The sequence below is a fragment of the Gadus morhua genome, chromosome 15 (assembly GCF_902167405.1).
Source record: "Gadus morhua chromosome 15, gadMor3.0, whole genome shotgun sequence".
NCBI lineage: Eukaryota > Metazoa > Chordata > Actinopteri > Gadiformes > Gadidae > Gadus > Gadus morhua.
In genome coordinates this window covers 24,756,680-24,772,759 of record NC_044062.1, presented here as the reverse complement: position 1 = coordinate 24,772,759, position 16,080 = coordinate 24,756,680, and the positions used below count along the sequence as shown (strand labels likewise).

The 16,080-nt window shown below is 43.8% G+C and overlaps 1 long non-coding RNA gene across 1 annotated transcript; it reads right to left on the bottom strand.

Moving 5' to 3' along the window:
• Nucleotides 1-2,626: 2,626 nt before the first annotated feature.
• On the bottom strand, nt 2,627-5,860 carry LOC115560041 (uncharacterized). Its single transcript, XR_003979669.1, has 2 exons — nt 5,597-5,860; nt 2,627-2,755 (listed from the first exon to the last, which is right to left on the bottom strand). It is a non-coding gene; the product is annotated as an uncharacterized LOC115560041 (long non-coding RNA).
• Nucleotides 5,861-16,080: the final 10,220 nt, after the last annotated feature.

The window sequence follows — 16,080 nt, the reverse complement described above, 5'->3', positions numbered from 1 at the left end:
GTAGGCCTATTTTCTAAATTTTGTATTTCAATTGGAAGTAGGCTATTTGTCGTGTCACTAAGCACGACTTCCAAATTAAGGTTCTGTCCGGGAGCGTTCTCCCTAATGTCCCTTATGGAGCTCCGTACAGATCATTCATTGTTGAAAATTGTCTGTGATAACTAACAAATGACAGCTTTTGGCCACCCGTTTCTACTTAACATTGTCTGTGATAACTAACAATATGACAGCTTTTGGCCACCCGTTTCTACTTTCACCTTTGATACTGAGAAATTGTGACAATACACGGATATATTAAATGCAGGTGCGCTGCTCTGTAGGCAAACCGCGAAGGAAAAAAGGGTAGCTGCTTCATCTGTTCTTTTTAGAATTGTATGTCTTGATGTTTATTTTATCTAGCCATCTATTCTCTTGTTTTTGGCTATGTGAATGAACGTCCGCGTCGATGCCTCGATCGCAAGTCCAGTGTCGCGAGCGGACGTTGCCATGACATCTAGAAATCCCACCGTATTTAATGGGTTGTAGTGAGTGTAACATAATTCACCTACAGTATTTTGTTATGTGTTGTTCTTTCAATTGTGTTAGGCATGTCGTTTACTGTCTTGGTGGTTCAGGGATCGCTGTCCCTTTAAGGATTACGAGCGTCTCATGACGTCAGAGCCCATGCGGGATTTGTTTACTTTCAGCACGTTTTGATTTCCTGTTTCTCTCTTACTAAATAAACGAGTCACACAACTGTGAGCTCAACGTGCGAAATTGTATCTCTCTCTTATTGCAATTTACACAGGGTTAACATTAATATTGATGTGTAGGGGTTGATTATAACTCGTGAATAATATTGTTTAGACCACGGACTGGGGGAATACTCGTATTCTGATTGGCTGCAGTGCGTGCATTAACTCCTGATATAGCCCTACAGACACCTGCTAAGTAGTTCCAGTCAGTGTTTAGATTCTCTGCCCGAGCCCGAGCCCGACGCGGGCCGGGTCGGGCCAACCCGGAAGTGAGCGTCGCCCTGGATTCCCTCGACAAAAAGCCAACGGGTTTTGCCATTGGATTTTGGATTATTGCAGAAACATTTGCATCTTTGAAGCACCTCCTGAAAAACTAAAATATATAATAAATATATAAATATATATATAAATATATAAATAAATATATAAATATATATATAAATAAATAAATATATAAAAATAACCGTGCTCCAAAGAAAGAAATGTAAACCAATGCATTCTGAATGGGAGTGTTTCTCCGATTTTTCCATGCTACACAGAACGAATTCTAAACCCATGCAAATAAAGACTACATGGTCATAATAATTTAAATATCATTAATATCCTGAGTGTGTAGGGTGGTATTCTATTTTTTTCAACGGGGCTGCATCCAGTCACTTGACCGTTATGGTTGCTATGGTGGTTGCTATCGACCGCCCCCTCTAATCCTTACATGGCTCTAAAAACCACGCGGCAAAGGAGCTGCCGTCAATTGTGTTGTTTTTGTCGTAAACTAGGGTCCGATGGTTAGAAAATAGGCAGATATTCCAAGGTATCCTTAAAAGGCAGCTTGGATGTTTTTATTTTCTGCAGTTTAGACTTCTACTATAACCTATTTTGGAAAGCAAAACACCAAGCTCATTGATTTAACGAGGCAGGGTTATTTGAAACAATTTATTAAATAAATACTTGTGAGATGTCATTACTTCTCCTGAGTTTGCTTCCTATTTATGTTGAGTATACACCCCTACTGTCCACAAGCATCCCCCCCCCTCCCCATATGGATTTGGAGAATTGTTGCCACGTCCCAGTGGTGGAGGTATCATATATATGAAAGAGGGCATTCAATTATACTATAATGATCAATTAGGAGGCCGAAGCCCTAAAGGAAGTGATGCAATAGGTGACTGAGGGTCAACATTTGAGACCCCCTTTTATCAAAGGGGGTCTCAAAGGACGCATACGCTTCAACCTGTGGCTCCAGCCCTACAGGAAATGACTCAGCAAGTGCTCCATCTCGTTGCACCTGCACCCAGCGGCTCGCTTGCAAGATTTTGGCCTGAAGTTCTTCCCAGACCTACACCCTAGCCATCCAACATGCATATCTGAGAAACAGGCCTCTCTTTAATAATGACAAAAAGTTATGAGAGAAATAAACATGAACTTTTTGTTATCCCATAAGCGGCGTGGTGCTGGCTCCTTTTGACCTTTTGACCCCAGACTTCAAAAACGTGGCCACAGGCCAGCTGTGTCTACACACCTTAAGCCACAAATGTACACCTCCATCCCACAAAAAATGGGGACTAGAAACTAATCTCTGTCTTATCTACATTTACTGTACTGTTGGAGGTCACGCCCCTTTTCCGGCCTTTTCGAGATAGCCAGGGATACTTAAATTTTTACACATATTTCCCGGGGCCCCAAGAACGACATATCCGAGATTTGGAGTTCTAGCCCTTAGAGAAAAAAAGGTTTTCCCAAATGGACTGTCATTTGGACAAAGCCCCTCAGAGGTGTTGCCTGCAAGACCTAATGGTTCAGAATGTGGTGGAAAAACAGTTAGCTGAAACACAGTGTCCATCCTCACGGGAAGGCATGATAATCATGTGACATGGTTATCAAAATGTTCTTTCTTTGGACGGTTTTGGACGGCATCGACTCATTTGAGCCTGGGGGCATGCAGGACAGCTGTACATATGATCTCTGTCAGGTCTCCCAACACAACCCTCGTGGCACCACCTTCCACAGGTGTCACACTGGATCTGAAACACAACAATTCCCCTCAGGATTAATAAAGTAAATCTTATTTATGTTATCTTAAACCGAGGTCATATTGAATGGGAAAAAAGTTCAGTCTAAATATCTGCGTAAAATGTGTGTCTTCTCCTGTACCAGACTGAATGAATGATTGATCTTTATTTGTCAAAGTACAGGTACAGGTACCTCGAAATTTGGGAGAGCTCCCCATGGTGCTTAAAGAAAAATAGGACAAGGAACTTACATAAACCATATATATACAGTATGATAAAAAACGAACATACTGTGTATATATATATCTAACTAAAACTGATACATCTAATATAAATCTAACATCTAATATAAATCTAACTAAAACTGACACATCTAATATAAATCTAACTAAAACGGATGCATCTAATGTAAATGTAACTCAGGTAAAGTGCAGTTGAAGTCCTTAGAAAGTCAGTGAGGCAGGTAGATAAATAGATGGTTCGTAGGGAATTGCACAGTTCCCTAGACAGGTTGGCATAAAGAGCAGAATAAAGAATAAATATATTGTTGATTTATACCATGGTTTATTATTTTTTTGTTCATTTAATGCATTTATCTACTTAATATAAACTAAGACTGTTTTAACATACGCAGTCATGCAAAGACACAGGCAAGGTTTGTATATATGTGTCATAACAACGTCAGCTGGAGAGGACGCTGGCGCTGTCTGTTTGCCGCTTCTCCAAGCAATTTTTGGGCCAATTCTGGCCAATTTTATTTTAAAAAGTGATTTTTTGTGGACATATAATCTCTACTTGGTTCCCTGCAAGCAACATCAGCGACGAAAAGCAAGCTTATGGACTGTCTTTAGTTGTTCCAGTGTTATTATGAAGAGCCGTGTAGCTCACTTGCTATTTTGGCGTCCCTAGCAACGGCTAAACCAAATGTTTTCAGGTCATTTGTCATCATATCTGTATTTGGACACAATTATTCATGTCTGCGACAGTGGTTACATGGGGCCGGGGAACGGCCCCATTTAAGTTTTAAATTAATTAATTTGCCTTGTAGAATTCAGCAAGATTAAAAGTGCAAATACATCAACAAAATTCATATAAATTGGCAACCTTGTGTGGTTGTTCAAGACACACTGAAGGCATTTTGCCACCATAGGTTTGCAGAGAACTATATACAATATGCACACTGAAGGCATGATGCCACCATAGGTTTGCAGAGAACTATATACAATATGCACACTGAAGGCATGATGCCACCATAGGTTTGCAGAGAACTTTATACAATATGCACACTGAAGGCATGATGTCACCATAGGTTTGCAGAGAACTATATACAATACAACTGTATACAATATGCACAGTTGAAAGGGGTGGGGTGGTGGTGGGGGTTGTGAGGGCCGCTGAAACCCCAGTGTCCATCCTTACGGGAAGGGGGGGGTTGTGATGAGGGTTGTGAGGGTCGCTGAAACACAGTGTCCATCCTCACAGGAAGGGGGTGGTGGGGGTTGTGAGGGCCGCTGAAACCCCAGTGTCCATCCTCACGGGAAGGGGGGGGGGGGGGGGGGGGGGGGGTGGTGATGAGGGTTGTGAGGGTCGCTGATACACAGTGTCCATCCTCACGGGAAGGCGTGATAATCATGTGACATGGTTATCAAAATTTTCTTTTTTTGGACGGTTTTGGACGGCATCGACTCATTTGAGCCTGGGGGCATGCAGGACAGCTGTACATATGATCTCTGTCAGGTCTACCAACACAACCCTCGTGGCACCACCTTCCACAGGTGTCACACTGGATCTGAAACACAACAATTCCCCTCAGGATTAATAAAGTAAATCTTATTTATGTTATCTTAAACCGAGGTCATATTGAATGGGAAAAAAGTTCAGTCTAAATATCTGCGTAAAATGTGTGTCTTCTCCTGTACCAGACTGAATGAATGATTGATCTTTATTTGTCAAAGTACAGGTACAGGTACCTCAAAATTTGGGAGAGCTCCCCCCTGGTGCTTAAAGAAAAATAGGACAAGGAACATACATAAACAATATATATACAGTATGATAAAAAACGAACATACTATATATATATCTAACTAAAACTGATACATCTAATATAAATCTAACATCTAATATAAATCTAACTAAAACTGACACATCTAATATAAATCTAACTAAAACTGATGCATCTAATGTAAATGTAACCGAGGTAAAGTGCAGTTGAAGTCCTTAGAAAGTCAGTGAGGCAGGTAGATAAATAGATGGTTCGTAGGGAATTGCACAGTTCCCTAGACAGGTTGGCATAAAGAGCAGAATAAAGAATAAATATATTGTTGATTTATACCATGATTTATTATTTTTTTGTTCATTTAATGCATTTATCTACTTAATATAAACTAAGACTGTTTTAACATACGGAGTCATGCAAAGACACAGGCAAGGTTTGTATATATGTGTCATAACAACGTCAGCTTGAGAGGACGCTGGCGCTGTCTGTTCACCGCTTCTCCAAGCAATTTTTGGGCCAATTTTGGCCAATTTTATTTTAAAAAGTGATTTTTTGTGGACATATAATCTTTACTTGGTTCCCTGCAAGCTACATCAGCGACGAAAAGCAAGCTTATGGACTGTCTTTAGTTGTTCCAGTGTTATTGTGAAGAGCCGTGTAGCTCACTTGCTATTTTGGCGTCCCTAGCAACGGCTAAAAACAAGTAGCCGATGTGACATTTTCCTGGTCACTGCTGGCGTTTTTTTCGGTGATCCTGGTGAGGAATATGCCCTGGTCAACCTGCTAAGCTGTCTCTACTGTCTCGTGGATTTTCTGCACTGCCTCCCAGCTCTTCCCCAGATGCTTCGGGTCCGTACCTAGCTGCTAACAGGCTAACATCACTCTGGCTGGTTCGATGTTGACGTACTTCGCCCCACAGCGGCTGAAGTACAACAATTGCTCCATCCCACCCTGTATTTCCACCATTAAGCAGCTAGGACTATTGCGTAGACCTCGATATATTCACAGAGGCTCAGGGAGAAACTTTATTTATGGTCAGCCTGCCGGCTTCATCACATCCATCAGGTCCGCTGAGACGGCTGAGGGCAAAAGACACAACATCGCGAGATCCCCGCACTCCCGGTTGGATAGATTTCATGGAGTGGATTCCAACCTGCGCGGAGTGGATTTTAAGGCTCTACGACCTGTACAGAGAATAACCCCACAGTCACTGGTCAAATTTGAACTTTTCAACACTCAATCCATAAATAATAAATCCAGCTTGATTGAAGAGCATATCAGGGAAAAAGGACTTGACTTCATGTGTCTAACAGAAACCAGGCACCAGCCAGAGGTTTACTCTGCCCTAAACGAAGCCTGTCCCCCAGGCTACAGTTACTTGGAGGCAGCCCGCAGAACTGGACGCGGTGGTGGCCTAGCTGTCATCCACAAACAGGACCTGGAGTTGTCCCCCATGGTGCTGCCTACAACTTCCTCCTGTGAATATCTTGCATTCACATGCAAGCCCCCCCATCCCATGACTGTTCTACTCATATACAGGCCCCCAAAACCCAACTCTGCTTTCATCCCGGAAATGTCTGATCTCCTCACAGCACTCTGTACTACCTCTGCCAATACCATCATTCTGGGTGATTTAAATATTCATGTTGACACCCCCTCATGCCAGCCCGCTGCTGATTTTCTTCAGCTGCTAGACTCCCTCAACCTACAACAACATGTTGATGCCCCCATACACTCCAGAGGACACACAATTGACCTGGTCATCTCAAACTCCGCCCCCATCAGCAACCTACAGGTCTATGATCTTGGCGTCTCGGATCACAGAGTTGTGTGAATGGAGCTCCCTTTTCCTTCCTCCCACACCAAACCAAAGCGGCAGATCCATTTCAGGAATGTGAAAAATATCAACATGGATGCCCTGGCCCTGGACCTTCAACATCTCTCCTCTGGCTCAACTGACTCCCTCTCTGTTGCTGACTCAGTGGACTTATACAACCAGTCCCTGAGCAGTCTCCTGGATCTCCAGGCCCCCTTAACATCGAGGTCAGTCTCCTTCTCGCGCTCCGCACCCTGGTACACCAGTGAACTACGTACAATGAAGGCGGCTGGGCGTGTCCTTGAGCGGCGACTCAAGGCCTCTGGTCTGACCGTTTACAAACAGGCATACAGGGAACACAGGAGGGCATATGCTGAAGCCCTGAATAATGCACGGTCCAGGTTCTATTCCACAATAATCAACAATAGCCCTGGTAACTCCAAACAGCTCTTTTCAACTATCAATCACCTTCTCAAACCCCCTTTACCATCCCAATCTGATGTCACCACGGAGAGGTGCAACATGCACATCAACTTTTTTAAACAAAAAGTGAATAACATCCGCTCACACCTCTCCACCACTACTGTCCTGCCCCTTCCAACTGCTGACCCACCGATTGACTCTGTCCAGACCCTCTGCTCCTTCTCCAGCATCACAAAGGAAGAGGTGGAGGACGTCATCAGGAAAATGAAGCCATCCACCTGTGCACTAGACCCCTTCCCTACAGCTCTGCTGAAGGCCAACATCTCTGCTGTCTCTCCACTCATCACCAAAATCATTAACCACTCCCTCCTGGCCGGCCATATAATAATAATAATAATAATACATTTAATTTAGAGGCGCCTTTCAAGACACCCAAGGTCACCTTACAGAGCATATAGTCATAATTCAAAACTATGTAAAACAGACTAGGAATAAAAGGAAAACAGAGGTTAAACATGAAGAATAATAATTATTAATAACACTCAAAGACGCCTAAAGTGAAGGGGGGACCTCACTAACCACCACCAATATGTAGCACCCACTTGGGTGATGCACGGCAGCCAATCGGTGCCAGAACGCTCACTACACACCAGCTTGAGGTGGAGAGTTAGGGATGAGGTGGAGAGTGTGGGAAAAGAACATTTAAACACTATCGACCATATTTAAACACTATCGATCACATTTAAACAATATCGACCACATGTAAACACTCTCGACCACATTTAAACACTATGGACCACATGTAAACCCTATCGACCACATGTAAACACTATCGCCCACATTTAAACACTATCACCCACATTTAAACACTATGGACCACACGTAAACCCTATCGACCACATTTAAACACTATCGCCCACATTTAAACACTATGGACCACATTTAAACAATATGGACCACATTTAAACCCTATCGACCACATGTAAACCCTATCGACTGTCTACCTATATCCCATCTGCATTAAAAACTGCTGTCATCAGACCAACATTAAAAAAACCTACCCTTGATCCAGAAGTCCTCTCCAACTACAGGCCCATCTCAAATCTCCCATTTCTGTCAAAAGTTCTGGAAAAAACAGTTGCAGCACAACTCCAGGATCACCTCATACAACATCACTTGTTTGAAAAATTCCAGTCGGGTTTCCGCTATGGTCACAGTACAGAAACAGCCTTGGTCAGGGTCACAAATGACCTCCGGATGGCAGCAGACACCGGCTCCCCATCTCTCCTAATCCTCCTGGACTTAACATCTGCTTTTGATACGGTTGACCACAATATTCTCCTTTACCGCCTGCAATACACCATTGGACTATCAGGAAATGTAAAGAACTGGTTCACCTCGTACCTCACTGACAGAACTGAGCATGTCGCCCTGGGCAAAGCAAAATCACACACCTACAACGTCACCTGCGGTGTCCCCCAGGGCTCGGTGTTGGGCCCCACACTGTTCTCACTGTACATGCTCCCCCTGGGTAGTGTCATTAGCAGGCATGGCTTATCTTACCACTGCTATGCTGATGATACACAGCTCTACATCAGGATAACCCCCACTTCTTCTGCCCCTCTGCCAACATCCACACTGACCACCTGCCTGGAGGAGAAAGAGGCGTGGATGAAGCTCAACTTCCTACAACTTAACAGCCATAAAATGGAAGCCATCCTTGTTGGCACGCCACATCAGCTCCGCTCCCCCACCATCACCAATATCACCTTCTCTGGCCAAAACATCCCCCTTTCCACATCCGTCACCAACCTCGGTGTTAAAATGGACCCACAACTTAAATTTGACACCCACATCAAACACCTCTGTAAGACAGCATTATACCACCTCAGGAACATCGCCAAACTCCGCCAATCACTCACCCTGGCTGATGCAGAGAAGCTCGTCCATGCCTTTGTCTCCTCCAGGTTGGACTACTGCAATGCACTCCTCATTGGGATCCCTGGCAAGAGCATCCAGAGGCTCCAATACATTCAAAACAGTGCTGCCAGGGTCCTGATGAGGGTGCGCAAGCATGACCACATCACCCCCATCCTGAAATCACTGCACTGGCTCCCTGTCCCACTCAGAATTTAGTACAATGTCTCCCTCCTCACCCACCAGTGCCTTCACGGACTTGCCCCCCTCTACCTTCAGGAACTCCTCACCCCCCCGACAACCTCACGTACACTCCGTTCAGGATCCACTCACACCCTCCAAACCCGACATACGAAGATGTGCACCATGGGTGATCGGGCCTTTTCTGCTGCTGCCCCTAGACTATGGAACGCCCTCCCTGACCATCTGAGGGCTCCACAGATTACAGCTCTTTTTAAACTGAACCTCAAAACCCATCTCTTTAAAAGAGCATTTAGCTAAACTTTCTTTGAGGTTCCCCCTTTTAATAGTTTTTTTTTCTCTGAAGCACTTTGAGATTCTTGAATATAAAGTGCATTATAAATAAAATGTATTATTATTATTATTATTATTATTATTATTATTATTATTATTATTATTATATGTCAATAAGACATGGTTTAAGACATAGTTATATTGACATCCATGTTACATGTACATGTACAGCTGCTGTTTAACATTCAGACCCTAATTCACATGAATTTAGGCAGATCTCCCTGGTACTTGTTTACATCATGCCTTCTGCAAACAACCTGAGCCAAGAACTCGAAAGCGGTGGTGTTATAACAATAACTTACCCAGTCAGTGGCATCAGGTCTGTCTTGAGACCCCCCTCGCGCTTCTTCTCCCTCTCCACAGTAGTGGCACAGCTCACTGAGATCATCTGGTTAAGATATGGTATTGATTACATATAATATTTTCTTCTTATTTCCATGGGAAAATACACCATGAGTGATACATACTAACTTTCGAGACTTTTTTATATTAATTTAATTAATGATATTGAAATCCTCATGGTGTTAATAGAAGTTTGAAAATGGTTAACATACCAGTCTCATTGAGAAGTGCTACAGCAATTTCCCTCCTGTATTTAACCACTGCCTCTTGAGAGTTTGGGAAAGTAGGAGACTCCTCGGCCAGGACTTTCTCAGCATACTAAGAACATGTTTGAATAAATGAATATTCAAAACATACTGGCCCAGTTTAACTTAATCAAAATTCATCAACTTTATGTCTCTCTAGGAGTTTAAATGTTGAAAAAGGAGACCTTTTCAAAATCGGCTTCATGTTTCCGTAAAGAAATATGCAATTCAAAAACTTACTTTGATGGCAAATATTCCACATGATGTGGAATCCTGTTGTAGGCTATGTGGCACAGTGTTGGCTTTCCACCTGGACACCGTACAGCCCCTCGCTCTGATGAATGCTCTGAAAAGTAGACAAAAAGCAGCAAATTATTATGCAATTCTGAAACATCCAGTCCAGCACAATGGACAGGTCCCAGTCACCAGAGCAAGAGGTGCACTCATGCACCACCATGGACAGTACCACAGTTCTCACGCACCTGCACAGCATCATCCCATCAGTCAAGGTCATTCCCTTCACCTGTTTCACCCATACTCCAATGGTTAAATAGCAGCATTCCGCCTGCCGGGCCAGGCCATAGAACCCAACTGTTACCTTGTGCTCTCCAGACATCTTTTGATCTTGGAGGCATCGTTGCCGAGTGGATCCAACACAAGGCTCCGCTGTTCTGAGGGGAAAATGACCTAGAGAAATTTGGATAAGCACATTGTGCATGTGTCACATTCACATATCCTAATAAAATCATGGATGTGCCTTGGAAATTTAAATATGAATACATAGCGTAAGATAATGTTTAACTTACGGTGAGTATCCAATGATTTGGCTCATTCACTACCCCCAGAATGACTCCATACAATGATGGATCACACTTCTAAAATAACACACAATTTACTGTTAAAAAAACAACCACAATATACAGTAAATCGTAAACAGTAAAACAGTAAAAACCTGTGCCTACCCTTAGAATTGCAGTCTTCCTGTTCCAAATTTTTGTCATGGCATATGTATCAATGCAAAGTGCCTTTTTCCCCCCTTGGCAATTGGGCTTCTGGACCATTCTGAGCAGGGTGGCATTGATCACCTGGGGAAAGCAAATCCATTTGAAAATGAAGTCAGTTAACTTATGGTGTACTAGCATTTGGAGATTTCTTTGTTATATGAGTTAACTAAAGGAGAATAAAATACTGAAGCTTACCTCACTCTTAAGTTCCTGACCCGGAGTTGTCCAACAGATGTCCCAATAAAACAGCTTGTATGGTCCGATTCTGGACAGCAGAACATGAACATTTTTGCCGTCCCAAGCCTCTGTAACATCTTACATGAAGAAAAGAAAATGTTATAATTATCAAATCGATTCAATATCTTCTCTCCTGAACAGCTGTTTTGTTTGAGTTACCTGAACTTTTAAGGTTGAACATTTACATAAAAGTTTAGAATATCAGAGTGAGCTTCATAGCGTTACATACATTTCTCTTAAGTGGAGGTGGCAGCAGGTGGAGTGGAGGTGGCAGCAGGTGGAGTGGAGGTGGCAGCAGGTGGAGTGGAGGTGGCAGGTGGAGTGGAGGTGGCAGGTGGAGTGGAGGTGGCAGCAGGTGGAGTGGAGGTGGCAGCAGGTGGAGTGGAGGTGGCAGCAGGTGGAGTGGAGGTGGCAGCAGGTGGAGTGGAGGTGGCAGCAGGTGGAGTGGAGGTGGCAGCAGGTGGAGTGGCGGTGGCAGGTGGAGTGGAGGTGGCAGCAGGTGGAGTGGAGGTGGCAGGTGGAGTGGAGGTGGCAGCAGGTGGAGTGGAGGTGGCAGCAGGTGGAGTGGAGGTGGCAGGTGGAGTGGAGGTGGCAGGTGGAGTGGAGGTGGCAGCAGGTGGAGTGGAGGTGGCAGCAGGTGGAGTGGAGGTGGCAGGTGGAATGGAGGTGGCAGCAGGTGGAGTGGAGGTGGCAGCAGGTGGAGTGGAGGTGGCAGCAGGTGGAGTGGAGGTGGCAGCAGGTGGAGTGGAGGTGGCAGGTGGAGTGGAGGTGGTGTTGGGAAAAATAACCTGCTGAGTACATCACATGTACATTACAAATATAGCTAACTCCTACCCTAGCCTGATGAGCACATCACAGGGCAGTCACATTACAATATAGTCAACTTTTAACACATAACGCAAACATGATAATATAGTCAGGTCAAGGCCAGAGCCAAGGCCCCATTTCCCAAGCAGGCAAATGGTAGACACTCAGACAATGCACCAGTCATCCTCAAGAACGGGAGAGCCACATTAAATTATCACACAGGAGACACTTCGGGGGGGCGCTCCCCCGTTTTAATTTATCACACAGGAGACATTTAGAAGCTCTCCTAGGGCCTGGGAGCCAAGGCCAAGCAAAAACACACAGAACCACAGACACCTCAAACGCACACACCTCATCGAGAGGAGGATACAGCATAAAACTGTATCACACAGGGACTTTTCACCTTCTTCTGAAGCAGACCTTCCACGGAGGCGAAGCTCTGGACGAACCATCAGCGCTGATTAGGGACTTAGACATATTCGATTTCTCACGCTTTATGACTCTGTATAACCGTTGCCACTTTACTTAATAAATCCAAGGTCCTCGTGCCGACAGACTTTATTACCTCTCCGTCTCATTTCATCTGGTCCAGTAGCTAGACAGACCGTTTTTCCCCTCAGTGGCAGGTGGAGTGGAGGTGGCAGCAGGTGGAGTGGAGGTAATGGAAGAGACTGGGGGAATTTTCAACCTCCGAGGAATTCTTGGGGTTGGGGTAGTGTGCAGCTTCAGGTGATCAGTGTTGACCTTGTGGATAGATTTTCCTGAACTATCCACAAGGTCAACACTTTTCTCTTCAATGTTCACCACTGTGAACGGCCCAAGAAACTCCGGATCCAGCTTTCCCCCTTTCCGCTGCAGGCTACGGATGTTCTTCCTCCACACCATGTCCCCCACCTTAAAGCTCGCTCTCTTTTTCAGGGATTGCAGTCTCCCTCTGGTTCTCTCCTGAACCTTCTCCACATTTTGCTGGACAATGCTGACAATTTTGTCCTGTCGCTCGATGTCCATTGCCACCTCCTCTTCATTTAACTGCTCCTCAAAGGACCCATCGACATGTAAAAAACAAAATTGCTTATTTAATTTGATTACAGTTCATAACTATGTAACGTCATTCACTAATTGTTCAAAATAGTTTTTTGAAGAACAAGAGAATATATATAAACATTCCAACTAACCTTATAGTTTTCCTGCACCTGAGATGGATACCTTGCTTGCCTCCCAAACATCAGGTAAAATGGAGAGAAGCGGGTTGTGAGCTGCTTTTTGGTGCGCAAACCAAACATCACAGCGTCCAGGTATCTATCCCATGTGTTGGGTTTTTCTCTTGTGAGCTTCCCCAGAGCTCTAGATAGTTGAAAAAAGTTTAATGTTACCCTTTTATTTGAGTATGTTAAATGCTGTTTCTTCGATTTTTAACAAGGTAATTTTGTCAATTGATGTAGTTGTAAAATGCATCTCTTAACCTCTGTATAGTGCCATTTAATCTCTCCACCAACCCATTCGTCTGGGGGTGGTATGGGGCACAGAGACTCCTCCTTATCCCCAAAATTTGGCACACTTCGGCGTTGATCTCTATGAATGGTGCAGAGAACAAATTAACCCCACTGTAACATTGAATAAATAAAAGTCATTTGAAAGTTCAAATATTTGCTAAAATATTGATAAAAATACATACTTGGTTGACAAATTCTCTGCCTTGGTCAGTAAGTATTCTCTGCGGTACCTCAAATTGGTAGACAAATTTGAGAATTCACTGTGTGACCTCGGCTGCAGATTTGGATTTGATGGCATAGGCCTGTGACCATCGAGTGAAGTAGTCCACCATCACACAGATGTACTGATTTCCCTGATCAGTCATTACAAGTTTGCCAACCAGTGCCCTATACCACGAAGCTCGCTGAACATACCCAGGCTTTCTTAGGAAAACCTGGCTCGACAGAGCCGCAACTCGCAATCAGAGTCCTACCACGAAGCTCACTTTAGATTCAATTAGTTGAACCAGGTTTTCCGCTTTAGGTTCAGTGCGCGTTCACGTGAAAGGGGCGTTTTTTTGCATAATTTTTCTCACCTTTACGATAGATCAAGCAGTCTATATGAGTATAAGTGAAAAGATTCTGCATATTGTCTGTAAAATAACTATGCCAAATGCAGAATTGTTCGCCATTAATCCAAATAGAATGATGATGATTTAAAAATGCATAAGCAACGTCCATCCTGCCTTATTCTATCATTTAGGGAATTCACTTTAAATACACCCTATTTAAGAAATGTATCGCATGTTTTCGACCGCTGAGAGGTAGCGGCTGTAGCCTAGTGGATTAGTATAAGACCCGAACGCCAGCGACCGGGGTTCAAATTCGCCGGTCTATCATCATGCATTTTACCCCCATAGATGTGGTGCCAGCACGGCCTTGAAAATATGGGTTCAAGTTCGAAATAAGCACAAAAATATAATTCCATAAGCTTTAGTGAATAAGTATTCCATATGCATGAGAATTAGGACTTTTTAAGCTTCACATAAATTCGCGTCACTAGGGAGTCTAACCCCCCGCGCAGTAATTCAAGACTGACGCGCTACCTCCACTCTAGCACTCTGTCACTGAGACACAATGCGCAACAGTAATCATTGTCTACATAAGGTCCAAAAGGACGATCAAATAACGAACACCCTCTGATGAGAATCTGTATCTCTCATGAAGAACCCCAATTTCGTTGTTTGCACAATGACAATAAAGTCTGAAATCTGAATATCGTCAGACAATGCCAAGGGATCGGTTCTGTCCCGTAAAACCCTTGTCTCCGGAGAGACGCCTGTACGAGAAGTGCGCCGGGGTCCAAGGTAACACCCACAAATGGTGACGCCATTGTCAGAGGAGGGGCTAGGAAGCTGCGCACGCCGATTTAAGTAGCCGATCTCCGGTGCCGAAAAACTGCTCCCGACCAGGTTTGGTTGCGAGCATAAGTCACCATGGTGATATTGCAACCCGGTCTCACGAAAAGTCGTGACGCTGTCACGTTATTTAATCTATTGAAACGTGATCAGGATCACGTATTTTCAAATTTTTCGTGTTTTAAAGCACAAATTTCAAACCCATGTATTTCAATTGGAAGTATTTGTCGTGTCACCAGCACGACTTCCAAACTAAGGTTCTGTGCGGGAGCGTTCTCCCTAATGTCCCTTAAGGAGCTCCGTACAGTACATTTATTGTTAAAAATTGTGAACAATATGACAGCTTTAGGCCACCCGTTTCTACTTTCACCTTTGATTCTGAGAAATTGTGACAATTCACGGATATAGGCTATTAAATGCAGGTGCGCTGCTCAGGCAAACCGCGAAAGAAAAAAGGGTAGCAGCTTAATCTGTTCTTTTTAGAATTGTATGTCTTGATGTTTTGATCTAGCCATAGATCTATTGTCTTGTTTTTGGCTATGTGAATGGAAGTCCGCGTCGATGGCTCGCAAGTCCAGTGTCGCGAGCGGACGTGACATCTAGAAGTCATACCGTATAATAATGGGTTATCATTAATATTGATGCGTAGGGGTTGATTATAACTCTTGTTTATTGTTTATACCACAGTCTGGGGGAATACTCGTATTCTGATTGGCTGCAGGGTGTGTATTATCTCCTGATATAGGCCTACAGACACCTGCTAAGTAGTTCCAGTCAGTGTTTAGATTCTCTGCCCGAGCCCGAGCCATCATATCATAAATTAGCCTAATCTGAGGAGAAATCTATGCCATAAACAGAAATATTATGTGTCTTTATTACACGGGTCTTCTCAATGCCGTGGAACGCTCCGTTCACTTGCATGGGTCCGGGGATATCTCGGGATTGGTTTCTTTATTAATCGAATGGGAAATGCAATAGGCCTATTTTAGGACCGAATCACCGTTGAACTTGTTTCTAATAACATTTCTAGCGAGAAATATACTTTTTACTTGCATAATCTTTAGTCAGTGATTACGTCTGATCTTTAGTTTTATAGTCATTAGGAAGATTTTATCGGCTCGCTCGC